The 9413-nt window shown below is 39.6% G+C and overlaps 2 pseudogenes across 2 annotated transcripts in view; one reads left to right on the top strand and one right to left on the bottom strand.

Annotated features, from left to right (window-relative positions):
* LOC101292771 overlaps positions 1–9413 on the bottom strand; it is a 29481-nt pseudogene that overhangs the window by 2499 nt on the left and 17569 nt on the right. Inside the window, exons 13-15 of the transcript XR_184157.1 lie at positions 9146–9211; positions 8915–9002; positions 4005–5036 (exon numbers count right to left, since the gene is read on the bottom strand). The product of XR_184157.1 is annotated as an uncharacterized LOC101292771 (transcript). The remainder of the gene's footprint in view (positions 1–4004; positions 5037–8914; positions 9003–9145; positions 9212–9413) is intronic.
* The window catches only part of LOC101310771, a 10346-nt pseudogene continuing 4457 nt past the window's right edge, over positions 3525–9413 (top strand). Inside the window, exons 1-4 of the transcript XR_184022.1 lie at positions 3525–3666; positions 5260–5436; positions 5818–5899; positions 6252–6428. The product of XR_184022.1 is annotated as a 26S proteasome non-ATPase regulatory subunit 14-like (transcript). The remainder of the gene's footprint in view (positions 3667–5259; positions 5437–5817; positions 5900–6251; positions 6429–9413) is intronic.

Raw genomic sequence — 9413 nt, 5'->3', positions numbered from 1 at the left:
TGAATCTTCCACAGGCACAAGTCACAACAGGTAAAACATTAACACGTACACCTTGAATGGCGGAGTAACATATCCTCGAATGTTCATGCTAGAATAATCTCACTAGTGAATTTCTTGTTCTTATTTCATGACTGATTGAGATTGTTTCAAGCGAAGAAGCATCAAAAGGAAGATGCCAAGTGAAGCAGTCAAGTCAAGAATTAGAAGTATTAGGTACGTGGCTAATTACACAGCGCGCAACAGAGAACTAATAATTTCGCGTCACAAGGTCGTTTCCTAGCTAGAGGAGCAATCGATCAGTAGCTTTCCGAACACGTAAACAGACTTCAATTTGCAGAAGATTTCAACACGACATTTCAATAATGCAGCGAGGTCGTCAAAGTACTTGAATGGTTGTGTTTATCAATTCCTTAAAAGAGGTCCTTAATCACCAGATGAAATTTTGTAAAGGATTAAATAACTGGTATCTATTTTCCCAGCTGTGCTCTGTTTTTAAACTTTGGCTAAGATAACCCAGAAAGCTGGATAACTTAAAAAATTTAAAATGTAACGCACAAGAGAAAGTGCAAAAACGAATGAAGCAATCTGATCTTATTTGATTAAGAGAGTTAATTAACATATGTAGAATCTTTTGACCTAAATTCTATTACCACATGTAAAATGCAGGAGTTGAATGAGTCCCTGGAATCCTGAACAGTAACTAGCTAGAATGAACCGACCATCGATGGTTCAAATCTTTAGGTCTAACCCCGACTGGCTAGAACCAACCAACCATGGCTGATTACGTTATATATAGATCGACCGGCCTACACAAAAGGGTCTAAATCACTCACTGCGCCAAAGTCAAGCTGATATGATGAAGCATCCATGAATTTCTCCATGCACTTCTACTTCCGTGTCCAGATTTGTCAAAGCTGATTCAGATCTTCTGTCCGTTTTCGCTATTTTATTAGGGAAACTTCAACAATTACAACGTTTAAAACCAACAAAAGGTGATTTTGCAAGTGAATTCCAAACTATTTAGTTAACATCAACTGAAACTTGGCCGCCGATTTGGACAAGCATGAAGCATGAGAATGGTTAATTTTCCTTCGAACCATAACACACACGTGAGTAATTATTCTTTGTACCCGGAATACCACGCGACACTGTCAGGTAGTGTTCCTAATCAATCATATAACTCAATTTCCTGTGGAGACAAACATGGGGTGAAAAAAAAATGAGGTAAATAAATAGATCAATCAGAAATCAGAAATAAAGATAAAAACACTTGGACCAATAGTATTAGAGATGATCAAATGTCACGTGGTGTTTTAAGTACAATTTATAATTTCCCCACACACGTATATGCTAAAGTAGAATGATCCTGCAACCAAAATCCAAATCCTATAATTAAGGTCCTCATTGAAAAACTACCCCTTGACAAACAATAACAAACAACAAAAATTCCTTTATACACAGACACACAATGTGATCTTAGTCATTCATAAATATTCGTATGCGAGAAACATAATGCAGACGTATCAATCCAGGTGTGTAAAACCCTTACCTAAAATTTAAACAAACATGGTGTTCCGGGTACAAAGAATAATCGTTTCACTGCCGTATCAATCGTTTCACTGCTTTGTCTGTGTCGGAAGTAATTGATGAAGATATATAGGAATTGAAATATTTCACATATTGAGCCTTTCTTGGAGGAAAATGATATTGTGACAATCAAGGCTATTCCAATTGGAAGTGCAACTTATGATGACTTGTTGGTGTGGCCTCATACAAAGTCTCGGAATTACTCGGTAAAAAGTGGCTATCATAAATTGTTTGCAAGCCAGGGGAAGTCGGGCACATGTATGCCTTCCTCTTCCCATTCTTTTGATATCAGAATTTGGAAGTTGATTTGGAGGCCAAATATGGCTCCTAAGGTGGCTAACTTCATGTGGAGAGCTTTGTCGAACGCCCTGCCTTCCTTGTGGAGCCTCTTCAGAAGGAAAATAGTGAAAACCCCAATTTATGCTATTTGTGGTGATCAGCCAGAGACCATTGAGCATTGCCTGTTACACTGCCCTTGGACTTTAGCTGTGTGGTTTGGGTGCTCTCTGGGTTACACTCCTGATAGGGGGAAAATTTCTCATCTTGAGGAATGTTGGAGATCCATAAGAATGCTGCTATGTTTCCGTGTGAAAAAGAGGATGTTCTTAATTTTGTCTGTTTGCACATGTGGGAGATTTGGAAACACAGGTGTTCGGTGGTCATGAAAAATGGCTCCCCAAATCCCAGTCTTTTCACTGGAAACATCAAGAGAGGTTTATTAAACTGGGAAGAAGCAAGAGTGTCTGTGTTGCAGTCTTCTCAGTTAATTTCAAGAGCTCCTACTCTGTGGACTCCACCTCCTGTTGATGTAGTAAAGATCAACTTTGATGGTGCTTGGAAGGAGTCAAATCTTAATAGTGGAGTGGGAGTAATAATTCGCAGCCATATGGGTTTGTCTATTGCTGGAGCTAGTCTTTTTCGTTCCCACAACTCAACGGTTGAGGCTGAAGCTGAGGCTCTCTTATATGGTTTCCGAATGGCTGTGGTGTTGAAGCTGGAAAAGATAATTATTGAAGGGGATTGTCAGGAAGTGATCAAGGCATTAAGTGACTCTTCTTTCTCTCCTAGCCGGAGAATCTCCCCAATCCTAAAGAAGGTTGCTCACTTGGTTCCATTTTTTAGAAGTATTCATTGGAACTGGGTTCCACGAGAAGCCAACCGCCTTGCAAACGCAGCGGCCAAGCTTGCTATTCAGAGTTTGTGCTCTCAGGAATGGGCTAACAGGCCCCCAAACTCTTTGATTTCAGTTTTAAGGAATGATGGATTACCTGCCCCTCCTTAATCTGATTTTGGAGCTAGCTGTACAAGCTAGCTATTAGTGCTTCAATTTTTCCTTTCGGCTGTTTTTTAATGTTCAATTTGTGTTTTCTTAGCTTTGTTTCTGTTGTACTTCTCTGCCTTCTGGGCTTTTTTCAATATATGTCTTCCTTGAACCAAAAAAAAAAAAAAAAATTAAACAAACGTGATGTTGGCTAACCCCAGCTGCCTGATGTTGGCTAACCATAATGCTTAATGTTATTACTGAATTATAATCGTGACCATGAGAGGGGTTGAAATGCCCTGTTGGCTGACGGGCTCCAACGCATTAGTCATTAGGCCTAAGAAGCCTTTAGGATACCGACAAAAAAAAAGAAAAAAAAAGACAGACCTTTCAATCTTTCATTAAGAAACGGGCCTTGAGCATTGCAAATTTGCAATTGAGAGATACTTAAAGCCTTAAAGACTTGAACCATCTCCGTTATCACCAGTCTGTCTTAGTCTCATTCTGACAGGCTTGGCCACTTGGGCCTTCTTCGTCCTTGCCAGTACGGACAGTTTTAAGAGGCTTTCTCTCTTGGGCCTCCAAGTGAAAATACAAAGTATAAACGCAAAGCCAGAGCTAGAAAAGAAAGCACTTGTATTTAGAACCCAAAACCAGCAAAGAAAGGTGCTTCTGAATGTCAGGGACGGAGAAACTACAGAGGATGTTCCCCGGCGCCGGAGGAGCTCTGGGTCACCCACCGCCGGATTCGCCCACTCTCGATTCAACAGAACAGGTTTACATCTCCTCGCTCGCGCTGTTGAAGATGCTAAAGCACGGTACGGTCTGTTAGCTTGAATCTGAATCCCTAATTAGGGTTTGGTTTTTGTTTTTTCTTAGCTTTTGATTTATGGACTTGGAAAACCTATCTGAGCTGTTAGGGTAATGGATGTTGTGCTTAAAACACCAATTAAGAAGACACACCAGTACTTACAAAATTCACACAATAGCAGCAAATGCAAAGTATTCAACTATAATCAGATAAGTACCAAACAAAACATAACAATGTATGAAAAGAAACAACACACAACACTTTTCTCAGTTCAGCAATTAGCCTACATCTGGGGAGCAGATGAAACTACTCAACTTTCACTATCAAAGAGAATGATGATTTTACAGTTCTATCACTCTCCAAGCCATAATCATCACATGTTATAACATCTCCACTCACATTTGTATCCAAAGTGGTAAACCAGTCCTTTCTTGGAGTCATATGCTCAGTACAAGCACAATCCATTATCCACTTGTCTTTGTCATTGATGGGAGACACACACAAAGCATAATCAGGTTCATTCTCAGCAAGTACCACATTAGCACTAGAACTTGCACCCTTGTTTCGAAGCTTTGGACAATCATTCTTCCAATGTCCTTTATTATGGCAAAAGGCACATTCATCTCTTCCTAATCTCTTCTTGTCCTTCGAAGTTCCTCTTAAACCAGATTTCTTCCTGCCACCAAATCTTTTCCTTTCAAGTGATCTACCTCTCACAACCAAAGCCTCTGAAGTACTAGAAGTACTATCATATTTATCCTTATGCCTCACCTCATAATTCATCAATGCATTAGACACTTCATCAAACTTGATAGTGTCTTTACCATACAACAAAGTAGTAGCTAAATGGTCATATGCATCAGGCAAAGAATTCAACAACAGTAAAGCTTTATCTTCATCCTTGATTTCTTCATCCAAGTTTAACAAATCAGCAATTAACTTGTTAAAAGCATCAAGGTGTTGAATCATCTTTGTACCTTTAAACTGGAACCGATACAACTTCTTCTTTAAGTGTAGACGATTCTCTATGCTCTTTGTCATATACTTATCTTCCAGTTTCTGCCATAACATCTTCGCCGACGTCTCTCTCATCACAGAATACTTCTGGGCTTTAGCGAGACACAACCGAATCGACGAGCAAGCAACCCGATTCAACCTTATCCATTCTGCTTCATCCATATCTTCAGGCATATCCTCTAAAGTCATATCCAAGTCCTGCTGAGCCAAGACATCTCTGACTTCACATTGCCACATACTGAAATTATTTGTTCCATCAAATTTTTCCACTTCAAACTTTGCATTCTGCACTGTTGTTCTTGCCATTCGAGCTCCACCTCCACCAAAAGGATTAATCTCGACATCATGATTGTCTTCCATCTATACCAACTGGATTGAGAGCCGAAGCTCTGATACCAATGTGTGGAACGATCAAATTGTGTAAGTACTGGTGTGTCTTCTTGGTGTTTTAAGCACAACAATGGATTGTAGCGAAATTGTGCATTGCAGATTTCAATTTGGGTTTTCTGGTGGATTTTAAAGATTTGATTCGAGTTTTGTTTGGTGGTTACTTACTGGTTATTTGAAATTTGGTGATTAATAGGAAGAGCGGTGGTGCCTATGGAGGTCATGGGTTTGATGCTGGGTGAGTTTACTGATGAGTATACTGTTAAGGTTGTGGATGTGTTTGCTATGCCGCAGAGTGGTACTGGTGTTAGTGCGAAGCAGTCGATCATGTGTTCCAGACTAACATGCTCGATATGCTCAAGCAGACCGGAAGGTATGTGCTCGGCTGCAGGATAGTTGTTGTCATTGTATTTTTAGTAATAGATTTTTGTGTTATTTGAGCAAAAATGTATGTTCAACTGATCACTAAATAATGAACAGTTAATGAGGAACGCTAGAATGCTGTTGGACCCTTTTCTGTAAGGAGCTCACACATAGTAGGGAACTCTATCTAATCCCCATGTATGATTCATTATTCATGAATAACTACAAGTAAAAAAATAAGTTTGTGTAAGAGATAAGTAATGATAGGTGATGACCACCCACATTGCTTGCTTGCATAGATCTGTCATTTGCATTCAACAGTCTTGTTTGATATACCCCTAGTTATCCCTTCTGCTTTTTCATGTATAAACTCTTTTAATTGTCAATGCAGACCTGAGATGGTTGTAGGGTGGTACCATTCGCATCCTGGATTCGGCTGTTGGCTATCTGGTGTGGACATTAATACGCAGCAGGTAGTCTTGTTACCTTACCTCTTTCATTTGACACAGGTTTATTTGTCTTCTTGATATAATAAAAGTTTGTAAGCATGCATTGGTTGTATTGATGTCATTGTTTTAAAGAAAATATTTGGAGTCTGTAGGTGCTCTATCTGGTATCGGTGTACATAGGCTGCAGCCTACTTTCTTATAATAGTTTTCCTCGTTGTTTTACATCATTCCTCTGTGCTTGCATTTTGCAAATCGGATTGGTTTAATGTTCTACCTTTGTTGATGGTAGCTTTGACTAAAGAGTAAGCTGTTTATTGGCTGTTGGTTATGTACTTACCCAAATGTGTTATTTTCTTTTACTTTTCATCTTTTCTAGAGCTTCGAAGCTTTGAATCAACGTGCTGTGGCTGTGGTGGTGGATCCAATTCAGAATGTGAAGGGGAAGGTGGTCATTGATGCCTTCCACCTTATCAACCCACAGACTATGATGCTTGGTCAAGAACCTTGGCGGACCACATCCAATCTTGGCCATCTTAATAAACCATCTATTCAAGTAAGTTCCCAACAAGTCAGTTTCAACCCCATTGCCTGCAGTAGCAACGTTTTGACCTTTTATGCAATTTCCTCGTCAGGCTCTGATCCATGGTTTAAACCGGCATTATTACTCTATAGCAATCAATTACAGGAAGAATGAACTTGAGGAGAAGATGTTGCTTAACCTTCACAAGAAGAAATGGACTGATGGGTGCTACTCAATAATATGAGTATAATCAATGCATGGCTGCAAGTAGTTGGTTGAAGATTTCTTACCTGAACTTCAACGATTATTAGCAGTTGTTAGAATTTGTGCGTGGTTAGCGGAAATGAACTTATTATCGAACAAAAAAACTGAAACCAACCATTTTCAGAGTTTATAGAACCAATTAGAACGAGAAAATTCATAGTCACTTGCCAAAAAAAAGAGAAGATTCATGTCCGAGAAGTTCAGGAGTACATGTGGATTGATGTTTCCATGTTGATCGGACCAGTTAACTCAGGCGTGGATCCAGTTCACAGGTGGGTGGGGCTCAAGCCGAACCAAAAAAATTGGGGGGAAAAAAACCAAGGGATCTCGGACTGTTACCTCTGTTCTTACTCTGCCTGAAGAACAGTATCTCGTACTGTTACCTCTGTTAAAAGTTCTGACTACTGAAGGGTGTTTTCGTCTTTTTAGATCTAAACATATTTTTATTTCTTCTATTTTTCTACTCTCACTCTCTTGAATTTGCTTCTGTACATTATTACATTTCCAAAAATACAAGAACTGACGATTTGGTGTTGTGGCAGGTTGCTCAAGTAATTGTGAGGAGAGAGTGACGTAGGTCTATAGGCTTTCGTTGGTGATGGGATTGAAGTTGTGATTCAATCTGGAAGAAACCCATCTGAAAGGAATCCACTAATCAAAAATGGGTGATTTGAGTAAAGTCTTTCACTTTTTCTCCTCTGCGTGCAGAAGTTTGTTAAGGGAGAAGCAGGGAGAGATATTGTGTTTGAAGATGTAAATAATAGCAGAGAAGCCGTCTCCTTCCTAAACCCTTTCGTCCTCATCATCATCTTCTACCCAATTTGTTTCAGATTTGAACTTCTACCTTGGTTTTCAAGATTCTTTTTCGAATACGAAAACCCAAAACATTTCAGATAAGTTACTGGGAATTTCAGATTCGGGAATCGGGTGTGAAATTTGTTGGGTAATTTAGAGAAAGAATGAATCTGGGTGCGTTTTCGTTTTTTCCGTTGAAGCTCCGCCTAAGTTAATTAGGCTGATGTTGTTGGTACTTGTTAGTTTCTGGTTTTGGCTTGTCTTGTCTTTTCTATAAATTATTTCTGACCTTTATGGCACTCGGACTCATTTGGGAGGAGAATGATTCATTTGAGAGGAGAATGATGCAGCAGGATTAGCATGTGGGTGACTTCTTCATGCTCATCTGTCAATCTGTGAGTTCACTTGTATCAATTCTCCCAATTTGGGTTTAATTTGAAAGAGAGATCAATTCTCCTAATTTGGGTTTAATCCGAAAGAGAGAGTCTCCACAATCATCACCGGCGACGGACATCGTTTGGAAATTGAACAAGCAAATAACAAAGCTGTAGAGAAGAAGACGTTTAAAAACAAAAAAAACAAATACCAAAATAAAGCGTTAAAGGGTAAATTGGTTATTTTATAATAAAAATATGTTTACCGTTAGTTTTTTAACAGAGGTAACGGTACGAGATATCGTTTTTCAGGCAAGGTACGAACGTGAGATACCGTTTTGAAGTTTTTCAAATATGAGACACCAAAGGTTAGCTTTGTTAAAAGGTGAGACACTGTTTGGACAATTTTTCCTATATTTTTTAGGATGATATATCTTATCTGCCCAGCCATCAAGTGACCAAACCCAACTCACCCCACTAACTATCTAAGTCCACAATCATCACTCATCACTCATCCACCCAACCTCCTTCACCGAAGGAGTCCTTCAACTAATCAACTTAAACACTAAGTCTAAAAGTCTTCCCTACTCCAGTGCTCCCTGCTCTTCCCCTTCGCCTCCACTCAGTCACTCACCTATGACCTATCCGGCTATCCCTCTTCCCTCCGCGGCTCCGCCTCTAGTCCTCCACGGCTCCACCATAATCTCCTTCTTCCCAGCCTCCTTCGGTCCTCCTCGATAGCGACAACTTGCCTCCGGCCCTCCGTCTCCACTCACCTACAGAAATTAGGCATAATCTCCTTCCTCTTATATTGAATTTGAAATTGTAAGTTCTGGCTGAACTCTTATATTTTGCATGGTTGTACTGGAAAAAAAAATTTGGCCTTCGGTCAAAGTTTAAGCCCACCTCATTTTTAAATCCTGGATCCACCACTGAGTTAAGTGGTGTTTATTGAGAAAGTCACTTATTCAATTACAAGTTTTACTTTAATCACGAGTGCTTATTTCTATAACCAAATGAATTAACTAATAATAATGTATCATCGATCAGTAGCACTGTAGCAGAATTAACTTTTACGTATCAAACAGTAGTAGCTGCTGCGGCGCCTGCAGCCTTCCCATGGGGTGATCTTATTTCACGAACCCTCCTCTCTCTAGACAGAATTCCCGCTACCCTGTACGTGTTAATTTACTTGTTATCAGATATTACAACAAAACAAAACAAAGTAAAATATAAGAATCTATACATGAGACTGTTAGATATGATGGACAAGTGATCGAGATGTACAGGATCCAACAAATGATACGTTATACGTACCTTACGAGAGCCTCTTCATTTGTAGACTGATGGGCAGGCTCAAACATACCAGTTTCCATGTTCACCCTGGAAACCGGTTTCTTTAACAATTCCTCTCCAACTTTTACAAGATTGTTCAAGTTTTCATGCGTAGCAATGTCAACTGAACACACTGTTTCCTCCAGCGTATCGTCTTGAATCCGAAGGTAGTTTTTTCAGAATGAAGAGCTTGGAAGACAGTAGAGAGGTGATAGTCAACCATGTCAACTACTGGCTTGAGTAAAAACGT

The sequence above is a fragment of the Fragaria vesca genome, linkage group LG2 (genome assembly GCF_000184155.1).
Source record: "Fragaria vesca subsp. vesca linkage group LG2, FraVesHawaii_1.0, whole genome shotgun sequence".
NCBI classification, from domain to species: Eukaryota; Viridiplantae; Streptophyta; class Magnoliopsida; order Rosales; family Rosaceae; genus Fragaria; species Fragaria vesca.
Note: the sequence above shows the minus strand (reverse complement) of the source record. Positions and strands in the feature narration are given on the sequence as shown.